The sequence below is a fragment of the Stegostoma tigrinum genome, chromosome 19 (assembly GCF_030684315.1).
Source record: "Stegostoma tigrinum isolate sSteTig4 chromosome 19, sSteTig4.hap1, whole genome shotgun sequence".
Taxonomy (NCBI): domain Eukaryota; kingdom Metazoa; phylum Chordata; class Chondrichthyes; order Orectolobiformes; family Stegostomatidae; genus Stegostoma; species Stegostoma tigrinum.
The window spans coordinates 54,338,681-54,355,324 of NC_081372.1; positions in this window are offsets into that span (position 1 = coordinate 54,338,681).

Below are 16,644 nucleotides of genomic sequence, written 5' to 3' on the forward strand. Positions count from 1 at the left end.
ACTCTGTCTCTTCAAGGACCGTGTGGGGGTTGCTGCAAAACAATAATTTTATGATGGACACAACTGTAGCAGGTAGACCAGTGGGGGCAAAATCAAGTAGATTTTTTTTTCCTTTTCTTGCTTCCGCTGCGAGTAACCACACTTCACGCAGATATGCCCTGTAGGACTTAAACAGCTCAGGCAGTACTGGTGCTATCAATCCATTCCTGGTGATGGACATTGGATTCCCCCATATTGCTACCCTCAGTGCTTCGTCTAAGTGGTGTGGAACATGGAGGAGTCCTGACTGTTTGCCAATGTGTGATTGCCTCTGCTGGCTGTGTCCAGCTGGCGGGAAAGAACCAATCCAAGAATGGTATTGGTGCTGTCTGAGATGTTGTCTATAAGACACGAGCCTGTGTGAGTATGACAATGTCAGGCTGTTGCATGACAGATGCATGAAATAAATTGGCACAAGCCTCCAAAGATTGATAAACAGCGCATTACTGGGTTCGCAAAACTGTGTTTGCCACTGTTGCTTTGGTCAACCACAGGCTTCATGCTTTGTAGCTTGCTAGGCTATTTCAGAAGGCGGTTAAGAGTTGACCACATTGCTGTGGGTCTGGTGTCATATGTAAGTAAAGGACAGCAGTTTCCTTCCCTGAAGGACATTCGGGAACCAGGGATATTTCTACAACAATTTGCTGACAGTTTCATTGCTCACCATTAGGGTAGCTTTTAAATATCCATATTGTCTTTATAGTGAATTCAAAGTTCAACACCTGCCAAGTGAGATTTGAACCCATAAGACCATAAGACATAGGAGTGGAAGTAAGGCCATTTGGGTCATCGAGTCCACTCCGCCATTTAATCATGGCTGATGGGCATTTCAGCTCCACTTCCCTACAATCTTCCCATAGCCCTTGATTCCTTGTGAGATCAAGAATTTATCAATCTCTGCCTTGGAGACATTTAAAGTCCCAACCTCCACTGCGCTCCATGGCAATGAATTCCACAGGCCCACCACTCTCTGGCTGAAGAAATGTCTCCTCATTTCCAATTTAAATTTACCCCCTCTAATTCTAAGGCTGTGCCCACAGGTCCTAGTCTCCCCGCCTAATGGGAACAGCGTCCACGCTTTCTAAGCCACACATTATCTTGTAAGTTTCTATTAGATCTCCCCTCAACCTTCTAAGCGCTAATGAATACAATCCCAAGATACTTGGGGTTCTGTGACATTAATCCAGTGTCATTACTGCTGCTACACTGCCCCCCTCTTGTCTGAGTTCTTCCTTCGCTTGTTAAACAATCACAATTTGCAGCTGGCTCTCAGTAAATCTCTGATCTCTGAGATTTCCTTTTCTCGCATACCCTGGCTGTTCAATATTTAGTTTCAGCTTATTTTCTTTGCACATGATTTCAGGTAACACTGCTGACCGATTTAAAGGAAAATGACTATTTGCAAATTGGTATGTTTATCGTGCTATAAGCTGCCATTTCAGGTAATTCATTTTGATCGTGATGTCAATCTCTATTGCTAGATGTCAAACAATGACTAAGCAAATGCTTGAAGAAGATGAGAAACATGAGCAGAAGTGGGCCACTCAACCACTGAAGTCTATTCCAACATTTTGTACGATCCCAGGATTCAACTCCTGTTACGTGCCAGCACCACTCCCCTCTAATTTTCAGCTCCCTGAATATTTCAGCACTTTAGTTACCTCCTCTTTCAGTAGTCTAGCCTCACATCTCTCAGGGATAGAGGATTCCAGACAATCACGACCCTCTGATGGATAAAAGCTCGTCATGTTTTCAGGCTTAAAATGCATTGCTCCCTTGTTCTTTTTAGATTTCCCCATGAGTAGAAATGTCACAACATCTACCCTGTTAATCCCCTTCAGAGGCCTATATGTTTCAATAGGATCCACCTCTCATTCTTCTAAATTCTAACAAAGATCTACGTTATTTGGCCGTTGTTGATCAGAGACAGTGTAGTAGTTTGGACTGGAAATTAGTTGGCTAACCAGGAGTAACATGTAGTTTGGGGAAGATTAAACTGTGGAAGTCAACGCTGGGCTCAAATACAACACAGTGAGTCATCGAGATGTGCTTTCTTTCTTCTCTTTTAAGTTCTGCTGTTTTTCTTTCATTTTTCTCATTTTTCTTTTTGAAGCCTTTTGCCGCAGGTTAATCGGCAACATTGGCACAGCAGCGAGAGCGTGTTATGTCAGCAATAGTGGCAGCCTCCCAATGGCCTGAGACTGTGGACACAGCACCTCTCGGAGATCGAGAAGCAGTGGTAAAACTCCGCCAGCGATCACAGGTGGCAGCGGCAGCAGAAGCAAGAATGTGTCTCCTCCCAGCGATCGATGTGAGGCTGGAAAGCTGACAGAGGCTTCAGGCTGTGGCTAGGCCCAGGTACCCGCATTGGTGGTTCCAAGATTCTTTGTAGAGATAAGACGTAGACTTTGAGATCTGGACATTTTTCTTAACTAGTTTTCCTTTTACTCTGCTGTCATCTATTTTATTTTGAGATTTTAGTTTTGTAACTAGAATGGCACCAAAGAATGCTGAGTTTGTACACCTTTCGCTGTGCTCCTGTATTCCTACGCTGAAGTACACATGACAATAAAATCTAATGCTAATTCTAATTCCTGGCCAGCACCCTTAGCCAGATTTGTCCAGAAATAGCTTTATAGAATAAGAGATGCATCTTCAAACTCTGTGACATTAACATTTGTTAAGTCACTTTCATTACCATTCCAGCAAATAGCAAATCCCTAAAAGGAAAAACTGTGGCAACAACTGCCAAAAATTGACGGATATGTCATCTTACGTTTCTTCTCAATTGGAAATGATATTGAAATGAATGTCAAAAGCACAAAAGCAAAGCTCGACACTCAATTCCTGTTCCTCACTAGTTCCCTTGTCCAATGTCTAGGCTCTCTCATCATGAGTGCCATACAATGGAAACCCATAGTTATGTCAGGATGGTACTTTTAAACAGACTAATCAAGCTTGATTGTTACCTGCACTTTAAAAATGACTGATCAATAAACAAACAAATTGTCAGGAAATCTTTTGCTCAGTTGCATAGGTTTGGCTAAGAAGTAATAATGGACTCGACTTATGGGCGATTCCTTTGAACATTAGCTTTCAGAGCTAGGCTTTTGGAGAGCAAGGATCGCTAAACAAAACAAAAAGTTACATTTATTGAAAGAAGAAACCTTTACTTTAAAAGCTGGCAGCATCATAATGAGCCTTGCAACAATGTTGTTTTAAATGCAGTATCACAACAGAGGTTAAAAATCCTGTCCTTGTCCCACACTTTGTTGCGTGATATTGCCAACTATATAAATAATTTTATATCTGATTGTATATTGCTTATTGGAATCAGGTCAATCTGTTCATTAAGTAACAAATAGTTTCAGGGGTGTGTAGAGTAGGTGGGTTGTAAGGGGGATGGGTCTGGGTGGAATGCTCTGAGGGTCAGTGTGGACTTGTTGGGCCAAACATCCTGTTTCCACACTGTAGGGATTCTACTCCATTGTATTCTATTCTACTTACAAACAAATCAGACTCAAGCAACGATGTAAAGATTATTAACAAAAGGTTTCGAAATGAGCAAATACAAGCAATTCCCTTCTTAAAAACAAACTCGTGCACACATAAGCACACTGACTCTGGAATAAAATGCAGATCTTTGGCCAAGAAATGGTTAAATTTAAAATAAGATTGCAGGTTGTCTCAAATGGTTATATGCAGACATTTTCCATATAAGTTGATATTTCTTCCTGGGTTAGTTATGACTTGCTGAATTTGCTTTTCTGGGGTCATGTGACCTCTCTGACCATCTTGTGGTCCTGACATTTCCACCCAAGTAATTCGTTTCTAACAAATTTAACACTGTTGCTGCTTGAGACAGTATTGCTTGCTTTGAAAAGTGTTTTATTTTTCCCCAAAAGGCTCAAGATATATATGTAAAATCTGGTGAAATGTCCAGCCAGGAGCTTGTCAATGCTAAGAGCAAAATGTTCCGTTTTCCAACCAAGTGCTGAATGATGAGACTCTCACGAATGAACAGTGAGAGCCCAATGTGGATGCATTAACATCTCATTATCAACTATCCTGCCTGATTATCTTGCCTGGAGTGGCAGTAGACCTGAAGCCTGGAGTCTTGGCGAAGGTGTTGCTCAGAGTGGGGAGTCTTGGCAACAGTAGGCCCAGAGCCAGGGCTCTTGGAGCTGGCAGTGAGGAGGCAGCAGAAGCAGCAGAGCCAGGGTCTCCAAGAGCATTGACATCGTTTTTGCTGTTCCCAGAATGCAACCTGGGAGGTTGAGGACCAAGACACCTTGCGGAAACCTCACGAAGACCTGAAGCCATGTTTGAGACCCCAAACTGAACAGAAGATGAACTCTTATTTAAGCAATTTCTTTGAATCTGCGACCAATTTGATTTTGCCAGTCCACTGGCATATAGAAGTCCCCCATGGTTACTGTGACAGTGCCTTTCTTACCTGCCTTTTCTATCTCATGATTTATTTTCTTCCCACATTCTGACCAATTGATGGGAAACTTTTACACAACTCCCATCAGGGCTTTTTCTCCTTTGCGATTCCTCAATTTGACCCACACAGATTTGACACCTTCTGACTCTATATCACATCTTGCTTCCGATTTAAGGACACTTCTTAGTAAAAAGGCAACACTTCCTATCTGCCCATCTGCCTGTCCTTTTGTTAGGATGCATATCCTTGAACATTTAGTTCCCAGCCCTGATCCGCTGGGAGACAAGTCTCTGTGACCCGCACAATATCGTACATGTCAATTTCAATCAGCACTACTAGCTCATTTACCTTGTTTTGTCTATGGCGTGCATTTAAGTACAACACCCTCAGTCCTACCTTTGCTGCCTCCCCCCCCTTCTCATCGTTGTCCTCTCATCTGCTGTGCTTGAAGTTAGTTTTCTGACCCTTTCTCTACTCTCTGTCCTATTACTGGTTCTGGAAATTTTAATAAGCTGTGCTGAGCCCTTCCCCTACCTTTAACATTTTCCATAATATTCCATGCATTTGTAAGCATCCCTCCACCCCTCCCCAACCTTCCCCCACCACTCTCCCTATGTGCACCACCGCAACCTGATCTTTCAGCTCCCACTCCAAGTTCCCCTGCAGCCCAGATGAGATATTGTGAACCCAGGCACCAGACAGGCAACACAGCCTTTGGGACTCTCGATCGCCCAATGGCTACCACCTCTCCCCACTCTCCCTCCACTAACTACACAGGCAACAAGAATCTCCAGACCGTTAAACAAGCTCAAGAGCTGAGGGTCCGTTAGCACTACCTCCTGGATCATTCTACCTGTCTCCCTGGTAGCCACACCCTCCTATCTGAATTTGAGGTAGTTAATCTAAGGGGTGTGACTGCCTTCTGAAATACAGCCATCCAGGTAACTCTCCCCCTACCCACCATGTTGCAGAGTTGGAAGCTCACACTCCAGCTCATCAACCCTGAAGTGCAGTTCCTCAACCAACACTTGCTATAGATGTGGCCTCTGTGAACCATAATGGGGTCCACCAGCTCCCACATCACACAGTTAAAATGCATTGCCTATCCTGGCATCTCCATTTGAGTAAGTACTAAATCTGATGTTGAAAAATTTCATACTGGTCTTTTAGTTTGTAACATGTAAATATTTCCCCTATTTAACTTCAGTTGAAAGTAACTTATAATAGATAATCAAATTAGTAGCTATCACTGACCAATGACCTTACAGTTTACCTGCGATGTCACCCTTTTGAGCTGGGTCCTTGATCTTGTGCCTCAATTTTCCTAAGTCTTTGAATGTTGATGTCTTCTTCCTAACAGTGTGAAGCTTACTGATTGCACACTTTCAACGGGCCTTTTCTTAAATAGAGCTTAGATCTCTAACCAGACAGTCTGTTACCATTTGTTGCTATCAAGCAAATCATGAAAATTCGGCTCAAAAACAGAAATTGCTGGGGAAATTCAGCAGGTCTGGCAGACATCTGTGAGGAAGAAAGCAGTGTTAACATCAGAACCCATGAAGACAAAGTAGTATACCTAGTATTTCACATTGTCAGTTACAACTCCCCCCAAGGACTTATATTCACACAGCCCACTTCATGCAATAACAGTAATGGGAAAGCAAAAGAAAAATATTGTTAAGCTTGAAGAGTGCAGAAAAGATTTATGTTGCTGGGGTTGGAGGGTTTAAGCTATAGCAAGAGGCTGAATAGGTTGAAGTTATTTTCCCTGGAATGCTGGAGGTTGAGGGATGATCTTATAGAGGTTTATAAAATCATGGATAGGGAGACTAGCCTAGGTCTTTTTCCCTGGGTAGGGGAGTCCAAACCCAGCGGGCATAGGTTTAAGTTGAGCGGGAAAAGATTTTAACAGGAACCCAAGGCACAACATTTTCATACAGAGATAGTAGGAACCGCAGAGGCCGGAAAATTTAAGATAACAAGGTGTAGAGCTGGATGAAAACAGCAGGCCAAGCAGCATCAGAGGAGCAGGGCTGTGTTCATCCAGCTCTACACCTTGTTATCTCATTTTCATGCAGAGGGTGGTTCATATATGGAACAAGCTGCCAGAGCAAGTGGAGGAGGCTGGTACAATTGCAACATTTAAAAGGCATCTGAATGGGTATATGAATAGGAAGGGTTTAGACGGATATTGGCCAAATGCTGGCAAATGGGACTAGATTAATTTAGGATGTGTAGTTGATATGCTGAGTTGGACCAAAAGGCCTGCTTCTGTGTTATACATTTCTGTGATTCCAAGTTGTTGTACTGATAGCATTTGCCACTTCTGAAAAGCCCATGCCATTGGAAAGGCTGAAAAGAGACTGGCGTGAGCATGCTAAATGGTCACAGCAGAGGAAATGGGGTAATGGAGTTACTGATCAATGAATCCTTTGCCGTGAGCAATTTGAGTCCATTATCACCTCCTCAATTACGTCTTTAACTGGTGATGTCGATTAAATGCTGACATGTTAACTTTTCCACAAGGAAATCCCGTGAAAGTAATTAGCTAATGAATTGATTTCAGCAACACTTGCCTGTTGCTCTACAGTTTGATGGTGTTTCCAAATGCTCGAGTTCCGACAGCATAAATTAAAGGAAATTAAAATCAGACAAAAAGTATTGACAGCTCACAACAAAAAAGCTGCTTTCCTTATTGATTTTCTTCTCTTGAATCTGGTCAATGTGTGCCATTTTTTTTGGCTGGTTGTTATTTTGTGCTCTGGATGGTTGAGAGATTGCAGTCCAGAAGCAACAAATATTTCAATCAAGGCTGAAAACACTTTGTGTACATACTGAGGGCTGGCACTCAGTTAGGACTCTCTGTCTGAATCCAGGAATGATGTGGAAGTGCTGATGTCAGACTGGAGCAGACAGGGTCAGAAATCACACAGCACCAGATTATAGTCCAACATGTTTATTTGAAAACACAGACTTTCAGAGCCTCAGAGACAATGGGAACTGCAGATGCTGGAGAATCCGAGATAACAAGGTATGGACCTGGATGAACACAGCATGCCAAGCAGCATCCTAGGAGCAGGAAAGCTGACGTTTCAGGCCTAGACCCTTCTTCAGAAATGGGGGAGGGGAAGGAGGTTCTGAAATAAATCAGGAGAGAGGGGGAGGCGGATAGGAGAGGGATAGAGGAGAAGGTAGGTGGAGAGGAGATGGTCATGGTCCAGAGTCAACTGAAGGTTTTATCATTGTAAAGAAGAGAGAGGTCAGACAATGTGTGTTAGGCATGAGACCTAGATTAGAATCTGTTTGTGATTTGATTTGGAGTCAGATTGGGTTTATTTCTAAAGCAGGAAATTGTAAATGCCATATTGTCTATAAATACTGTGCTTTTTGAACAAAATAAAATGTATCTGTAAATACAAATTCACCACATAGATTCACGTGTGTCTGTGTGTGTGTGTGTGTGTGTGTGTGTGTGTGTGTGTGTGTGTGTGTGTGTGTGTGAGGGAAAGTGTGTGTGTGTGAGTGCGATGATTGTGTGTGTGAGAGAGAGAGAGATGGAGAGTGTGTGTGTGTGTGTGTGTGTGTGTGTGTGTGTGTGTGTGTGTGTGTGTGTGAGAGAGAGAGAGACGGAGAGCGAGTGTGCGTGTGTCTGTGTGTGCGTGTGTATGTGTATCTAGTGTAGTGCGACATGAACCCAAAATCCCAGTTGAGGCCGTCCTCATGGGGACCGGACTTGGCTGCCAGCCTCTGCTCGGCAACTCTGGGTTGTTGTGTATCCAGATGAGGGTTGTATTTGCAGATACATTCTCTTTTGTTGAAAGAAGCCCACAATTTATAGACAGTAGTCAATATGGCGTTTTATAAATTCCTACCTTGGAAATACGACCAGTCTGACTCCAAACTAAAAACATAAACAGATTCTAAACAAGGCCTCAGGCATGCATTGTCTGACCTGAAATGTCACCTCTTCCTTACATTGATAAAAGCTTTAGTTCTCTCAGGACAGTGACTTGAAAGGAATTTGGGGATTTATATATACATATTATTCAATTAAAACCTTCGAACTGATTAAATATTTAACAGCATCATAAGTTTGTTTAGTGCATTCTCAATGTTGTGAGCCTTTCATCCGTTACATATAAATTCTGTGTCTGATACTATTTCTCTCACTTACACCTGCAGGAGAAGTAAGACTCCGAAAGCCTGTGTTTTCAAATAAACTTGTTGGACTATAACCTGAATCCAGGAAAATACACACCATTCAAACAGTTCCCTCTGCTCCATCCCACTCCAGACATTAAAGCTTTAAAACTTACCCAGGAGGGTAATATTTACTTGTCATAGAGTCATACAGCACAGAAACAGTGCAACTTGCCCAGCTTCAGTCAGCTTGTTCTTGCCGACCAGATATCCTGAATTAATATAGTATTTGGTTCATTAATTCTACTGGCCTCTATCACTTCCTCTGGCAGCTCATTCCATTCTGTGTGAGAAAGTTGCCCCTTAGGTCCCTTTTCTATCTTTCCATTCTCACCTTGAACCTTTGCCCTCTCGTTTTGGGCTCCCTTACCCTGGGAGAAAGACATTGGCTATTCACCCTATCCATGCTCCTCATGATTTTATAAATCTTTATCAGTTCACTCCTCAGCATCCGATACGCCAGGGAAATTAGCCCCAGCCTATTCAGCCTCACTTCAAACACTTCACACCCTCCAACCCCAAGAACAACCTTGTAAATCATTTCTGAACCCTTTCAAATTTAAACATCTATCCTACAGCAGGAAGACCGAAATTGAACGCAGTGTTACAAAAGTGGCCTAACCTATGCCCTGTACAGCCACAACATGCCTCTCCAACTCCTCCACTCAATGCGTTGATGATTCCTTTGATATTGCATCCATTGGCCAGGCACAGAAACGTTTCCAAAAATTATGTAGTCAAGTCTCTGTCGAGGGCCGAAACCTCAAAATCAAGTGTGTTCCACTGAGCTCAGGCTGACATTTGTAGATAATGATTACCTAGGGCTTATTTCCATGATTAAGTCTAATATTAGGGCTCAGCTGGTTTATGTTTATAGCATAATGGGCACTCTGAAAGGTCACTAAATCCCACAACAAGGCATCTTTCTGTTGTGTTACATTCTGTTCTTGTAGAATGTGGATTTCTGACTCACTAGCCTCAGAAATACCACCATGAAACAAAACGTGTATGCGAACCAGAATCTTCCATGCACAGTCCTGTGGCCTGCATTTCTGGGCAAAAAGAAAACTAGAACGAAATCCATACCATGGGACACTATATTTAACAACAACATTAAAACACAGTACAACAAAGAAACAACAGACGTTGGAAATTGAAACAGGAACAGAAATTGCTGGAAAAACTCAGCAAGTCTGACAGTGTCTGTGGAGAGGAAGCAAAGTTAATGTTTCAGTCATAGGGTCATACAGTCTGTCAGCCTGTCCCGGCTGAGGGCAAAATCCAAGGTTCGTGAAGTACTCATTAGAGACATGTTGTTTGCAGACGATGCAGCGTTGGCAGCCCACTCTGAAGGGCAACTGCAGCGCCTCATGGACAACTTCAAAATATCCTGGCAGGAATTCAGCATGACCATTAGCCTGAATAAGACCAAAGTGCTGGGTCAAGGTGTTGAGCACCCCCCTGTCATCACCATCAACGACCACAAGCTGGAGGTAGTCCACGAATTCTCATACCTCGGCTCCACCATCACAGGCAGCCTCTCCCTAGACTCTGAGATCAACAGGCGGATCGGACGAGCAGCCCCTACATTCGCCAGGCTGACTGAGAGATTCTGGGAGAACAAAAAGCTGACTAGGACCACCGAGATTGCAGTCTATGGGACGTGCATCCTCAGCACACTGCTTTACGGCAGCGAGACCTGGAGCCTCTACTACAGACAAGAGCAGAGTCTCAACGCTTTCCACCTTCGCAGCCTGAGACGCATTCTGGACAACAAGTGGACCGACCGAGTCACCAGCACCGAAGTCCTCACCCACACCCGGGTACTCAGCCTCTTCACCCGACTCCAACAGCGCCGCCTCCGCTGGTTGGGTCATGTACATCGTATGTCGGACGGGAGGATCACGAAAGATGCGCTGTACGGGGAATTGGCCATCGGCAAGAGAGCACGAGGACGACCTCATCTTCATTTCAAGGACGTCTGCAAAAGGGACATTAAGGCAATGGACCTGGACATCGAGAGATGGGAAGACGTCACAAATGATCGTTCATGCTGGAGACGGGAACTACGCAGAGGGCTGGAGCGAGGAGAGAAGAAACCGAGGCTTGCCGCTGATGAAAAGCGCTCTCGACTGAAAGAAAGCAACACGGCAACACTGGAGGAGAGTGTCTTCAAATGCAGTCGCTGCAACTGAGACTGTCACTCCCGTGTGGGACTGTACAGCCACAACAGACACTGCGCTACCACCAGCAGCTGAATCAAATCTCTTCAGGCACAGACCCATGGTCTCTCAAGACTGACAGATGCCCCACACACACACACACACACACACACACACACACACACACACACACACACACATATACACACACACACACACATACACACACACACACACACAAACACACACACACACAGACACACACACACACACACATACACACACACACACACACACAGACACACACACACACACACACACACACACACACACACAGACACACACACACACACACACACACACACACACACACACACACACAAAGGCTCATACAGCACAGAAACAGACCCTTCAGTCTAACTCACTCATACCAAATAAAAGCCGAAAGAACTGCGGATGCTGAAAATCAAGGATAAAAACAGAAGTTGCTGGAAAAGCCCAGCAGGTCTAGCAACATCTGTGAAGGAGAAAACAGAGATAACATTTCTCTCAGGCGATCAGTCCTGAGGAAGGGTAGAAGGAGGTGCATTAACTCTGTTTTCTCGTCCGTACCAATCTGGCTTCCCAAACTAAAATAGTCCCATTTGCCTGCTTTTGGCTCACATTCCTCTGAACGTTTCCTATTCATGTACCTGTCCAAATGACTTTTAAAAGTTGTAATTGTACCTGTTTCTATCACTATCTCTGGCAGCTTATTCTATATACGCACCACCCTCTCACCTTTAAACCTATGCCCTGTAGTTTTTAGACTCCCTTACCCTAGGGAGAAGGCCTTTGCTATTCACTTTATCTATGCCTCTCATGAGCCTGTAAATCTCTATAAGGTTACCCCTCAGCGTCTGCCGCTCCAGGGAAAATAGACCCAGCCTATTCAGCCTCTGCTAATATCTCAGATCCTCGAGTTCCAGTAATATCCCAGTAAATCTTTCCTGCATCTTTCCCAGTTTAATGACATCCTTCCCAATTACCCTTCTGCAGAATTGCTTCTTCTCCAATTCTGATAAAACAGAATTTTAAAGAAAAATTCTGCAAATGCTGGAAATCTGAAATAAAACCAGAAAATGATGGAGACACTCAGCAAGTCAATCAGAAGCTGTAAAAGGGAGAAATAGATTTAATGTTTGCAGCTGTGACCTTCCATGAGAACAAAATTTAAATGGAATTTAAATCATTATATGTAACTTTGTAGACCACATGTAGTCTTTCAGGTCGTCGTGACCGTGTGAAACCATTAGATTTAGGAGCAGAAATGGGCCATTCAGCCCATCGAGTCTGCTGCACTAATCAGTGAGTTCATGGATGATCTAGTATTCTTCACCTCCACCTCCCTATCCTTTCCCCACAACCTTCGATTCCCTCACTGATTAAAAATCTGCATCTCAGCGTTCAATATACGTAATGACCCAGCCTCTACGGCCTTCTGCAGTAAACAATTCCACAGGTTCACAACCCTCTGAGAGAAGAAATTCCAACTTACCTTGATCTTAAATGTGTGGCCCCTTATTCTGAGATTATGCCCATTGGTTCTTGACTGTCCCCCAGGGGAAACAGCCTCTCTACATCTACCCTTACAAATCCTCTAAGAATCTTGTATGCTTCACTAAGGATGCCTCTCATTCTTCTATATTCCAACGAGTACAGGCCCAATCTGCTCAACTTTTCCTCATCTGACAGTCCTTTTATTCCAAGTAACTACCTATCGAACCTTCTCAAGAATGCCTCCAATGCCAAAATAACTTTTTTAGTTAAGGGGCCGAACACTGATCATAGCATGGCAGCTTGTTGTATTTTTGCTTGTTCTTGGCTTCCCAGTTCAGGGGCATAGTCCTTTAGTCAATTTTGACCTGGATACCTCCCTATTTCTCCAATTATGAACAGTATCTGTCTCAAGAAGTCTCTCTAAACTGTTCTGTTCATTCTCCTCAACCAGATTTTATCACAGTTAAACAAAATATTTGCTAAACGTTAATTTCGATGAATCATCGTTCCATGGAACAAAGTCAGTTATTCTGAAAGTCTTAATGTCACCTGTTCAACAGTACAGCAACTTTAATTATTTAGAATCATGCACTCATTGGGTGGCACTGTAGCTCAGTGGTTAGCACTGCTGCCTCGCCGTGCCAGGGACTCAGATTCAATTCCAGCCTCAGACGACTCTGTGTGGAGTTGGATACTTTGTCCTTGGGTTCCCTCCAAGCGCTCTGCTTTCCTCCCACAGTCTAAAGATACACAGGTTAGGTGGGATTGGCTGTGCTAAATTGCCCATAGTGGCTAGGATATTTAGTTTAGATGGATTAGCCGTAAGAAGTGTAGGGTTACAGGGATTTTGTGGGTCTGGATGGGATGTTGTTTGAACTCGACGGGCTGAGTGGCCTCTTTCCACACGATAGGGAATCTATGACCCATCAGTCATCCTGGGCTTAGCTAACTCAGATGCGCCAACAAGTCATGATGATTGGACATGAACAGTTGGAGTGAGAAAGGAAGGAGGCAGAGGAGGGAGGCTGAAACTTTTACCAAACCTGGAAAGGCCTATAACTTCTCAAAAGGGGATGAGGCATTAAATAAATGCAGCATTGGGGAGGAGCTGAATAGTCACAGGAGTCTGAAGATCCGCAGCAAAGTGTTTATAATATCAGAAAAACAGAATTGGTTCTGTTATTTGAGGGGCAAGAAGAATGGCACAAGTAGGTACTGGGCATGTGGTGATTGACAGCATCTCAGTTAAGATGTTGATATGGCCGATGACCCTGACTTACATTCCTATTGGAGCAGGAAAGAGATGGAAGAGCAATCTTCAAGAGTAATGTGTGAGCGTGGCCCTGAGTCATTCTAAGCTCCAGTGCTTACATTTCCATGCTGAGCTTGGGTGCATGTCGTTTGAAATCTACAAGTCCTCATTTCATGTTTTTTCACCTGTTCATTGTCTCATGTTTTCCTTCTCACATGCTTTGCTGCCTTTAGGTAAATGTTCATTTCAAGGTGCGGTGATAAATCTGCCTAACCCTCAGCCGGTTTATCAGGGCCCAAGGTTGCACAGAACAAAAACGCAAAGGGAACATGCACTTAGCCAAATCGCACACACATTACGAAGTACATAAGACGCCATTACACATGTACCTTCCTAGTGGGGGCATTCTCTAAGTGTCTGCCAATACAGTAATACAAATGTTGCTTTTTAGTCATTCCATCTGCAGAGTGTTTAAAGCAAATAATGGAATCCATCTGATAGCTGGCAGATTACAAAGAAATGATGTTTCACAAATGGAAGTGAAATAATGCTGTCTTTTACACTTCTTAATCTTGTCAGCCCCTTGACTTAGCCAAGCAGCTCATAGATAATATTCCAGCCAGCAGGACATGGCAGAAAAGCATGCTCATCACTGTTTATCGATCCTCATCCCTTTGAGGAATAGGCATTGGACACCATCTTTCAAAATATGCCAGCGGTTTTACAGTGTAACAGCTGCAGGAGCGGTAAATCTTTCATGTTAACTTTCGCAAAACTTGATTAAGGAGATTCAAAGAGTAACAACTACATTCAGGTATACTCATTTTGAAATGGTTGAACTTTAGACTCACCAAAGTTTGCTTAATTAAACAGGGTGGCTCACAGGTTAGCACTGCAGCCTCACAGCACCAGGGACCTCGGTTTGATTCCACTCTCAGGTGACTGTCTGTGTGAAGTTTATACATTCTCTCCGTGTCTGTGTGAGTTTCCTTCAGGGGCTCCGGTTTTCTCCCTCAGTCCAAAGATGTGCAGGCTAGGTGGATTGGCCATTCTAAAATGCCCGTAGTATTCAGGGATGTGTAGATTAGGTGGGTTATTGGAAATGGTTCTGAGTGGGATACTCTGAGGGTGAGTGTAGACTTCTTGGGCCAAAGTCACCCATACCAGGTTGAGGCAAACAATCAACAAAGTGTTAGTGGACTGTGTAGGACACCGGGCCAAAGTAAAAGTGGGCTCCCAATGTATCCTTATGATCATGGATGTGCCTAACATTTACCCTGAGAACCATATCAAAAAAAGCAGTGGTGAGCCAATTGATCCAATTCTTCACCATGCACGCTCTGCCCGTGGAGATTGGGTTGGAGGCGGATTTGAATTTCATATCCAAAATATTCCGGAAATCTTTGAAAAACATGGGCATAACTCAACAGAAGTATCACCTACAAGGGGCATTAGAGCAGTTCCACCGGACCCTAAAAGCAATGGTCAGGGCATACCACCGCATGTACTCCCTTGACTGGAATAAAAGGCTACATTTCCTTCGATTCACCAATTGGGACTCAGCCAATGAATTAGCCTCCATTTGAATTAGTTCACAAGCATCATTTGTGCCAACCTCTGAACCTAATTAAAGACAAGTCTCTTGAAACAGAAGGAGGGAGGACTCGTGTGGTACAGTGGTAGAGTCCCCATCTCTGAGCCAGAGGTCCTGGGTCCAAATCCCATCTGCTCCAGAGATGTATCATGATATCTCTGAACAGGTTAATGAAAAACAGCATGGAGCTGAAGGAGGAACTTTTCATGCAGGACTACGAGTCGGTGAAGAATCTTGAAAATCTCCCAGACAGTGATGAAAATCTCCCAGACATTGATGAAAATCTCCCGGGCATTGATGAAAATCTCCCAGATAGTGATGAAAATCTCCCAGACAGTGATGAAAATCTCCCAGACATTGATGAAAATCTCCCAGACAAATGCACCAAGCCGGGAGTCTTTCAGCTGGGACCCGATGTGTCAGTGCTCCTACCAATGTCAAGTGAACCTTCAAAGGCCAAGTTCAATGACCTGTATAAAGAAGCAACTCAGGAAAATGAATTATCTGATTGAGATCCCAGATCCAAGGGAAGAAAATGTATAGGCTCTGTCATGTCGACATGATAAAGCAACACCACCACTGAGAAGGGGGTTAAACAGGTGACAATCCATTACCACTGACCTACAGGACAACAGTAATTTGGGATGGATGGGAGAGAGACATGAGTGAGGTCCATATTGAACCCCTCACTACCCAGCTAACGAGTGCCAACATACTCCTCATTCACTCAGGTGCAGATGTAATGAGGCTGCTCACTGTTTTGAAGGTCTTATGGAGAGATTAGCCAGGCTGCCCCACCCCCAACTCTACATTTGGGACAGGTTTACTGAGGTAGGGTAGGTAAATGAGCCAACAATACCAAAATACATTTACTCAAGGAATACTGGGAGGTTCTCCTGACTGCCTGCGAGTGGGAAAATTTCTGCCTCCATAATTTCAGGCAGATTCTACCAACACCAGGCCATGATTCTGGGATCCTGAAATATCCCAGTCACCGGTCAGATGCTGGACTTACCAAAATTTGCTTAATTAAACAGGGTGGCGCACTGGTAAGTAGTGGGGAGATTTATTTAACTGCGTACTGTACCTAGTCAACTTAGGGCAGCATGGTGGCTCGGTGGCTAGCACTGCTGTGTCACAACACCAGGCACCCGAGTTCAGTTCCACTCTTGGGTGACTGTCTGTGCAGAGCTTGCACATTCTCTGGGTGCTCCGGTTTCCTCTGACAGTCCAAAGAAGTGCAGGCTAGGTGGATTTGCCATGCTAAATCGACTAGATGTGATGTGACTAGAAAAGTTGATGAGGGTCGAGCTGTGGATGTGGTGTATATGGACTTCAGTAAGGCATTTGATAAGATTCCCCATGGTAGACTCATTCAGAAGGTCAGGAGTAATGGGATACAGGGGAACTT